Source organism: Triticum urartu, chromosome 3A (assembly GCF_056163025.1).
Source record: "Triticum urartu cultivar PI428250 chromosome 3A, HENAU_Tu73, whole genome shotgun sequence".
NCBI classification, from domain to species: Eukaryota; Viridiplantae; Streptophyta; class Magnoliopsida; order Poales; family Poaceae; genus Triticum; species Triticum urartu.
Window position 1 is genome coordinate 207490006 of NC_141875.1, and position 9528 is coordinate 207499533.

General features: G+C 42.2%; 1 long non-coding RNA gene across 1 annotated transcript; it reads left to right on the plus strand.

The window, feature by feature from the left end:
* Positions 1–2660: 2660 nt before the first annotated feature.
* Positions 2661–6243, plus strand: LOC147979220 (uncharacterized). Its single transcript, XR_015599692.1, has 3 exons — positions 2661–3484; positions 3576–3721; positions 3830–6243. It is a non-coding gene; the product is annotated as an uncharacterized LOC147979220 (long non-coding RNA).
* The last annotated feature ends 3285 nt before the right edge of the window (positions 6244–9528 follow it).

Genomic DNA, 9528 nt, shown 5'->3' on the forward strand with positions numbered 1-9528 from the left:
GTGGGGTGTGCGGTTGTGGGCTAGGGTTTCGGGGGTGTGGGTGGATAAGCGAGTGAGGGGGGAGTGGGTGGCCGGTTGGGCCTGGTGGGGCGGCCGGGTGGCCTGCTGGGCCAAGGCCCAGGGGGCCTTTCTTCTATTTTTTTAGTTTGCTTTTGTTTTGTTTATCTTTTTAATCATTCTTTTCTGCTTTCTTTTAGTTCCTAATTATTTTAGTTTTAATAAAATACCAAAATGGCACCTAAATTTATGTTACCAATTATGTCACAACCACAAAAGTTTCCTCCCAGAATAATATAGTTTAGTATTTTACAAAATATAAAAGGCATTTAATTAATGATTTTAGCTACTGATTTAATTAGTTTAGTGCATTTAAACATTTTATAAAGACTTGGTTTCTCCACCAATATATCTTATGAATTATTTTTCACAATAAGGACATTTTAGTTTTGACTTTTGAAAACTTTAATTGTTTGACTTGTTCTTGAATTTGGATTTTGAATCAGTTTTGAACTAACGCGGGATTAGTAACAGTGACCATGGTGACGTGGCATCATTAACAGAGGGTTACTGTAGCTTGATTATCCGGGCGTTACAGATAGTCTCACATCAACTAGGCGTATCAATGGGCTATGGAGATGCCCATCAATAGATATCAATGTGAGTGAGTAGGGATTGCCATGCAATGGATGCACTAGAGCTATAAGTTGATGAAAGATCAAAAAGAAACTAAGTGGGTGTGCATCCAACTCGCTTTCTCACGAAGACCTAGGGCAATTTGAGTAAGCCCATCATTGGAGTTTACAAGCAAAATTCTATAATGAAAAATTCCCACTAGTATATGAAAGTGACAACATAGGAGACTCTCTATCATGAAGACCACGGTACTACTTTGAAGCACAAGTGTGGAAAAAGGATAGTAACATTGCCCCTTCTATTTTTCTCTCATTTTTTTTTCTTTTCTCACTCTTTTTTTCGTTCGGGGTCTCATCCCGACTTGTGGGGGAATCATAGTCTCCATCATCCTTTCCTCACATGGGGCAATGCTCTAATAATGATAATCATCATACTTTGATTTACTTACAACTCAAGAATAACAACTCGATACTAGAACAAGATATGGCTCTATATGAATGCCTCCGGCGGTTGTGACAGCCTGATTTTTGGCCCTTTCTTTTTCTTTTGTTTTTGAGGTTTTTGCTTGAGTTTTCTTTTTCCGTGGCTTTGTGGTCTGGAAACTGAAGAAGATGCCCTCTTCTTTGCTTCCAGAGTGGCTTGTCATTCCCAAATCCTTCCCTAGACCCTGTCATTTTCATCCTAGCCCAAATCCCAATATTCTTTTTTTGGGAATATTCCTTTTCTATGAAAGGAATAACCCAATTTGCCCTAGGTTGTGAAGCAACCTTTATTTCCATCACTCCTAAAATTCCCAAGTAATTCTCATAAACTGTTTGGGTCACATCTTTCTCAAATATGGCAAAATATTTCATTTGCCATGTTCCCCATCATGCTCAATTAATTCATTTCCTATTCTGTCCTGAATGGCAGAATGCAAAGCATGTGCTATTTTCCTTTTCCCAATTGACCTCAAACTCCTTGGACACCTTTTCTTGTCCATATCATTGCCACATGCCAAAGTGCAACCTCATTTGCCTAGTAATTATTTAATTATGATTTTCCAAAGTTTCTGTCTAGGGAACTGGTTGTGAAGGAAGTACAAGCTAGGCATATCCAAATGAGTTGAAATTTTGCACGGCCCTTCATATAACCAAATCATCACTCTCCTCAGAAGTAGAGCTCATGTCATGCATCCATATGAGCTCATCTTCAATTCTTTGATTCTGTCCAAAATTTCAGATTGTGAAGCAAGTATATTTTATCTTGCTCCATTATGGCTGCCAATTTTTCTAGGCCTTCTGTTACCCATATAACTTACCTCCACCCATTTTGGGCATGTTTCATCTAGCCATTTGCCCTCTAAATTTTTTGCAAGTTTCTAGTCAGTGGAAATGTTTGTGAAGGAAGTACCATTTTGGTTTATCCAATTGGTATGAAATCTTTTGCAGCATCTTCATATCGCCAAATAAGCCTTCCTTGCCAAAGTTCATCTCAAGTGGCTCCTCCATTTGAGAGCATCATCATGATCTTCATTCTGGACCAGATTACTTAGTTGTAAAGCAATTATATTAATTAGTGGTCCAATTCTTCTCAAAATTACCAGGATGTAAGTCCTTCTTTACCTCAATCTACCAGACAACTCAATTGACCTCAATCAAGTCTCTGTGGATCAGCAATGCTTGATCAAGTTTACTGCAGTAAACTTCAGAGCTTGATTACCTTTAACCAGAGCGATTTTAACCAAACTACCACCACAGGTGCAACCTCCCCAGGAAGGACTCCACCGCAGACATCATTTGGCATCGCTTGTGGCACGGTGTGCACCAGTGCGCGCGGTGACCACCGCTTTGGCATGCAGTGTGCGCGGCCAGAACGTCGTTTGTGCTTGGGCCCCTTCCCCTCTCGTTGGCTTCGTGCGTGTGAGCATGTCCTTTTTCTTCCTCTCATCGTCGCCGATCACCTGGACCCCGCTCCCCCTTCGGCAGCATCCTCACCGACGCAAACCGCCGCGTGCCCACGGACGTACAGTGGTGTTTTGGCTTGGTTCTTCGCCGTCTTCTTCCTCCCTGCGCCCCCTTGGCCTCTTCTGCCCCGTGAGAGCCTCCACTGCTCCTCCTACATCGTCTACCTCCGAGCTCGTGAGCAAGGGCACGCGTCCGCAGCGCCGGACATGCGTCCGCGGTGACGGCAGCGCGGCACCTCGCCCCGCGGCTATATAAGCCCACCCCGAGCGCCTCCAAGCTCACCACCCGCCTCACAACCCTCCTCTAGTCTTGCCTAGCCACTTCCCCGAGCTCGAGGAGCTCTCGTTGCCCTCCCATGGCCGAAGCTTCGCCTCGGTGCTCCGCTCAAATTCGGCCGACCCGAGCCACCCTCCACTCCCTATCCTCACCCACTTCTTCCCCATGCTCCGGCGACCCTCTCCAGCCCCTCTGTTCTTCACCGGAGTGCCTCAGGCCGCAGTTCCCAAGATCGGCCGCCGCCTCCCCTGCTCCCTGTTGTCGCGGGCACGGCCGCCCTGCTTTTTACCCTGCGCTGCTGCTGCACCAGGCGGGTGCGGCCCTCCATCCCGTGGCCACCGGTGCATCCAGTTCGGCCGGAGACGCCCGGAGTCGCCGGGGCTCATCGCCGGCGCATCTCGGCCTCGCCTCGCCTCTGTCTTCGTCGGGCGCTGGAGGAGAACGAAGAAGGAGACGAGCTAGGCAGGCCCCACCTCCCACGCGCCCCACCAGTCAGCCACTCGGGCGTTGACCCGCCCGGTCCAGCTGGATAAGTGACGGGCCCCACAGCCCGTGGGACCCGCACGTCAGCGACCCGCGTGCCTGGCCCCGCCTCTGCCCGCGTGGCAAGTGGAAGCGTTAACCCCCTAGTACGTGTTCGCTTTCAGAAAGCGTATTTCCATCTCCTTTTGCTCAAAATATGTTTTCTTACTCTGAAAGCGCATTTCCTCTCTGTTTCAGCCCAGAACACGTTTTCTTAAACAGAAAGCGTATTTCTAACTTTGCGACTGCCTTATCCACTCAGGGACTTGTTTGTGATGATATTTTTGCAGAAAAGTCCCTGAACTTCAAACCTTCATATCTTTTTAACCACAACTCCAAATGAGGTGATTCCAAAGCCCATTTCTTCGTCTCGTCGAGCCCGTTCTGTCGGTTTCATTTTCACTATGGTTTGATACTGTGAAAATGACCTTTTTGCCCTTGCACGTAAACAGCCCCTATGAGAGAGAACTGTTTCCGGCAAATCTTTCTGCGGCTTCACCGCACTTCTCCCCGGTGCCTTCTTCATCCCCAGGCAAGCCACAATACCCACTTGAATGATAGTAATGTAGTAGCCATGGTTTTCAACTTGAATATTTATTAAATGATTGCTTGTTTGAAATATGGTTATCATTGTTTCGGAAATGCTTGGGGGATTGTGCTTACTTGTTTGCTATGTTGTTATGCACCTGGTTATCATGCCCTGCTAGTTGCTAGTATTACTTTCATATTTCCATGCTTGATAGTAGTACATGTTGGGTTGGTCATGCTCTTCGGTGCATGACCAACGTCGGTTACCGAGTAATGTTAATAGGCATTGTTTCGTTGCTGTTAGTTGGTTAAGTATTACTCAGTGATGTTATTGATAAGTTCTTGCATGTTATTTATGGTTGATGCTAGTGGTCATGTTATGTTATACTATGAGTAGTGTTGCACTTGTAATATTTATGCTCGTCATTATGCCATGTTCAGTTGGAGATTATTTCATAGTGATATGATGGACAATTATGTTGCATCCCGTGCTTATGTTGATATTATGCTCATGCATTGTCATTGCATCATGTTATTTTATCATGGCTTAGCATTTTGCATTCAAGTTTAACCAGATTTAATTGAACTTGAACAACTGTTGGCTGAATCATGGTGCCGCCAGATCCAAACTGACCAGTGCAACCACGCTTACCGTATGGGTAAGGTCCTAACTGGGTCTATTGTCATGCATCTCGCTTGTGCCTCCCACAAGGGAAGGTTATGGGCGTGCTTACCCTGATCAGGTAGGTGTACATAACCTTGTGTGCCCGTTGCTTTTATTTTTATGGATCCGGTCCCCGTGAGGGAGTTTTGACCACGACGGTGGTCGGGGTGTCTTTGGTAGACACGGGGGCACCCAGGATTAGCCCAGTTGGGAGTGGGTCGGAGTGGCCGGGAGAGTGTCATGACAATAGATCGGTTTTGTCGGAACGTCGTTGGTCCACCCGAATGGGAGTGCGAGGCCATGGGTTCCGTGGTGTGGGTACAGTGTGCTACCTCTGCAGAGTGTATATAAAGTCTATCGATAGCAACCCAGTTCATGTCGGTCCCACTGTGAGTGAACAGTATTAATAATAACTTGATTAATGACAACTCCGGTTCAATGAGGAGTTAAGTTGGTTGTGATCGCCAGAATGATCACCGTTTGAGACCAAGTGTTGGTCATGGTTGTGATCTCCGGAATGATCACCGTTTGAGACCAAGTGTTGGTCATGGTTGTGATCGCCGGAATGATCACCGTTTGAGACAAAGTGTTGGTCATGGTTGTGATCGCCGGAATGATCACCGTTTAAGACCAAGTGTTGGTCATGGTTGTGATCACCGGAATGATCACCTTTTAAGACCAAGTGTTGGTCATGGTTGTGATCGCCGGAATGATCACCGTTTAAGACCAAGTGTTGGTCATGGTTGTGATCGCCGGAATGATCACTATGGTATCGAGGATACCGAGTTGTTGGATATTCATGATGTTGTGCGAGAATCATGGATAAAGATCAAGCTCCTTGTGGCCATTTAATGATTACTACGGTATTTTTTATACCAAGCTTGATTTGATCCTGAGATGATCGTGTGATGTCCGAGGTTGGTAATTGCTGCGTGTGATGGTTGTGAGATAACCCGAGCAGATTAATTGGTGCATGTAGTGTTATCATGTTGCATGTTAGTATCGACAGATTCATATGTTCATGCCATGCTCATATTGTTCTGGCAGTATTATGTTCATGTTGTTCATGCCATGCTATCCTGATGATCTCATGTTAATTCCTGCTTAACCTGTAATTGCCATGCTGATGTTTGTCTTGAATGCTTCTGGTTTATTGTGAGCTTGCAAGTACATTCAATGTACTGACCTGGTGTGTCATGCCAGTTTGCAGGTCGTGCCTGGATTTCTTGCTTGTTTGGTGTTGTTCCTGTGTTCGCGAGCTAGGATAAGCGTTCCAGCTAGAGTCCCTGCGGATTGGAGTCCTCCACCGTCGTCGTTGATCCGTTGCCAATAGTTTTTCCGCTGCTAGAGTTATTCCACTGCTTCGAATTGTTCTGCTGCTTGCAAAGAGCAACTGAGGATGGCGTAGTGTCGTCGTGCCGATGTTATTCATTGTAATATCGGAGACCTTGTAATCATATTCGTGTAATAATAGAATGCTAGTTTGTTCTATGCTAAGCAGTGCCATATTCCAGAAGACTTCTCCTCGATCTCTGGGCTGGAATACGGGGCGTTCCGGTTTTCTCTGAGCCGGGGTGCCACACCGGTGTACCCGGATGTGCAATGACTCAAGAGCGACATGTATAAACAAATATGAATGGTGGCTTTGCCACAAATGCGATGTTAACAACATGATCATGCAAAGCAATATGACAATGGTGGAGCGTGTCATAATAAGACGAAACGGTGGAAGTTGCATGGCAATATATCTTGGCTATGGAAATGCCATAATTGGTCGGTATGGTGGCTGTTTTTAGAAAGGTAAAAGGTGGGTGTAAGGCACCGGCGAAAGTTGCGCGGTACTAGAGAGGCTAGCAATGGTGGAAGGGTGAGATTGCGTATAATCCATGAACTCAACATTAGTCATAAAGAACTCACATACTTATTGAAGAAGGCTATTAGTCACCGAAACATAGTAATACGCGCATGCTCCTAGGGGGATAGATTGGTAGGAAAAGACCCTCGCTCATCCCCGACCGCCACTCATAAGGAAGACAATCAATAAATAAATCATGCTCCAACTTCGTTACATAACGGTTCACCATACGTGCATGCTACAGGAATCACAAACTTTAACACAAGTATTTCTACAATCCATAATTACTCACTAGCATGACTCTAATATCACCATCTTTATATCTCAAAACAATCATAAGGAATCAAACTTTCTCATAGTATTCAATGCACTTTATATGAATTTTTTTATTATATCCCTCTTGGATACCCATCATATTAGGACTAAATTCATAACCAAAGCAAATTACCATGCTGTTTAGAGAGACTCTCAAAATAATATAAGTGCAGCATGAGAGTTCAACAATTTCTATAAAATAAAGCCACTGTTGTGCTCCAAAAAGATATAAGTGAAGCACAGAGCAAGATTGCCTAGCTCAAAAGATATAAGTGAAGCACATAGAGTATTCTAATAAATCACGATTCATGCGTGTCCCTCTCTAAAGGTGTGTACAACAAGGATGATTGTGGCAAACTAAAAAGCAAAGACTCATATCATACAAGATGCTCCAAGCAAAACACATATCATGTGGTGAATAAAAATATAGCCTCAAGTAAATTTACCGATAGACGAAGACGAAAGATGGGATGCCTTTCGGGGCATCCCCAAGCTTAGGCTCTTGGTTGTCCTCGAATATTACCTTGGGGTGCCTTGGGCATCCCCAAGCTTAGGCTCTTGCCACTCCTTATTCCATAATCCATCAAATCTTTACCCAAAACTTGAAAACTTCACAACACAAAACTCAAGAGAAAACTCATGAGATCCATTAGTATAAGAAAATAAAATCACCACTTATGGTACTGTTGTGAACTCATTATTTATTTATATTGGTGTAATATCTACTGTATTCCAACTTCTACATGGTTCATACCCCCTGATACTACCCATAGATTCATCAAAATAAGAAAACAACACATAGAAAACAGAATCTGTCAAAAACAGAACAGTTTGTTGTAATATGTAAGTCTCGAATACTTATGTAACTCCAAAAATTCTGAAAAATTAGGACAACATAAGAAATTTGTATCTTAATCAACTGCAAAATGAATCAGTATTTTTATCACACCTCTGTTAAAAATGATAATTATTTTTCTGGTCATAAAAATTTCTAGTTTTTAGCAAGATCAAACTAACTATCACCGTAAGCCATCCCAAAGGTCTTACTTGGCACAAACACTAATTCAAACATGAAAACGCATCTAACCAGAGGCAAGATGATTTTTTATTCAAAAATAGAAAAGTAAAATATTGGGTTGTCTCCCAACAATTGCTTTTCTTTAAAGTCTTTTAGCTAGGCATTGATAATTTTAATGATACTAACATGAAAGATAGCAATTGAAACACAAAGAGAGCATCATAAAACATGTGACAAACAAGTTTAAGTCTAACATGCTTCCTATTAATAGGGATTTTATAAGCAAACAAATTATCAAGACAAGCAAAAACCACCATATGCAAGGAAGAAGAAAAAACAATAACAATCTCAACATAACGAGAGGTAATTTTGTAACATGAAAATTTCTACAACCATATTTTCCTCTCTCATAATAATTACGTGTGGGATCATATTCAAATTCAACAATATAACTATCACATAAAATATTCTCAACATGATCCACATGAATGCAAAGTTGATACTCTTCCAAAATAGTGGGATTATCATCAAATAAAGTCATGACCTCCCTGAACCCTCTTTTATCAAAAACTTCATAAGGTTGATCGTTATCCAAATATGTGGGATTTAAAGTTGACACTCTTCCAAACCCACTTTCAGTATTATTGCAAACATTATTATCAATCTCATATTCATTATGGGGCTTAAATAATTTTTCAAGATTGTAAGAACAATCACCCCAATCATGATCATTGCAACAAGTAGAGGACATAGCAAAACTAACATCCCCAAACTTAGGGTTTTGCATATCATTAACACAATTATTATTAACAGAATTTATATTAATATCATCGCAATCATGATTTTCATTCAAGGAGCTATCATGAGTCACTTCATATATTTCTTCTTTCAACACTTCATCACAATTTCCAGATTCACGAATTTCAAGCAAAACCTCATAAAGATAATCTAGTGCACTCAATTCACTAGCAATTGGTTCATAAAAATTGGATCTTTTAAAAATATTAGCAAGTGGATGAGGATCCATAACAATGGATTTTTAGCAAGCGAAGATGCAAGCAAATAGAAGGCACATGGAAACACAAGCAACCAAAAAGCAAACGGAAAGACGAAAGAAGAAGGGCGAATAAAAAGCAAATCTTTTTGTATTTTTTTTCTTCTGAAAATCACCTTAGAAGTGGGGACAGGAAAATGAGAGGCAAATGGCAAATAATGCAATGCAAGAGATGAGAGTTTTATGATGGGTACTTGGTAGGCTTGACATAGATCTCCCCGACAACGGCGCCAGAAATTCTTCCTACTACTTCTTGAGCTTGCGTTGGTTTTTTCCTTGAAGAGGAAAGGGTGATGCAACATAGTAGAGATAAGTATTTCCCTCAGTTAAGAACCAAGGTATCAATCCAGTAGGAGAAATGTGCAAGTCCCCAATAGATTCACCTACACAAACAATTAAACACTTGCACCCAATGCGAGAAAGGGGTTCTCAATCCCTTCATGGTCACTTGCAAAGGTGATATCTGATAGAGATAGATAGAACTAATCAAAAGATAAAATATTTTTGGGTTTTTTGGGTTTATAGATGTGAAAATAAAAGATTGCAAAATAGTAGATCGGAAACTAATATGATGGAAAATAGACCTGGGGTCCATAGGTTTCACTAGAGGCTTCTCTCATGAAGGTAAATAATACGGTGGGTAAACAAATTACCATCGAGCAATTGATAGAAAAGCGCAAAGTTATGATGATATCCAAGGCAATGATTATGCAATAT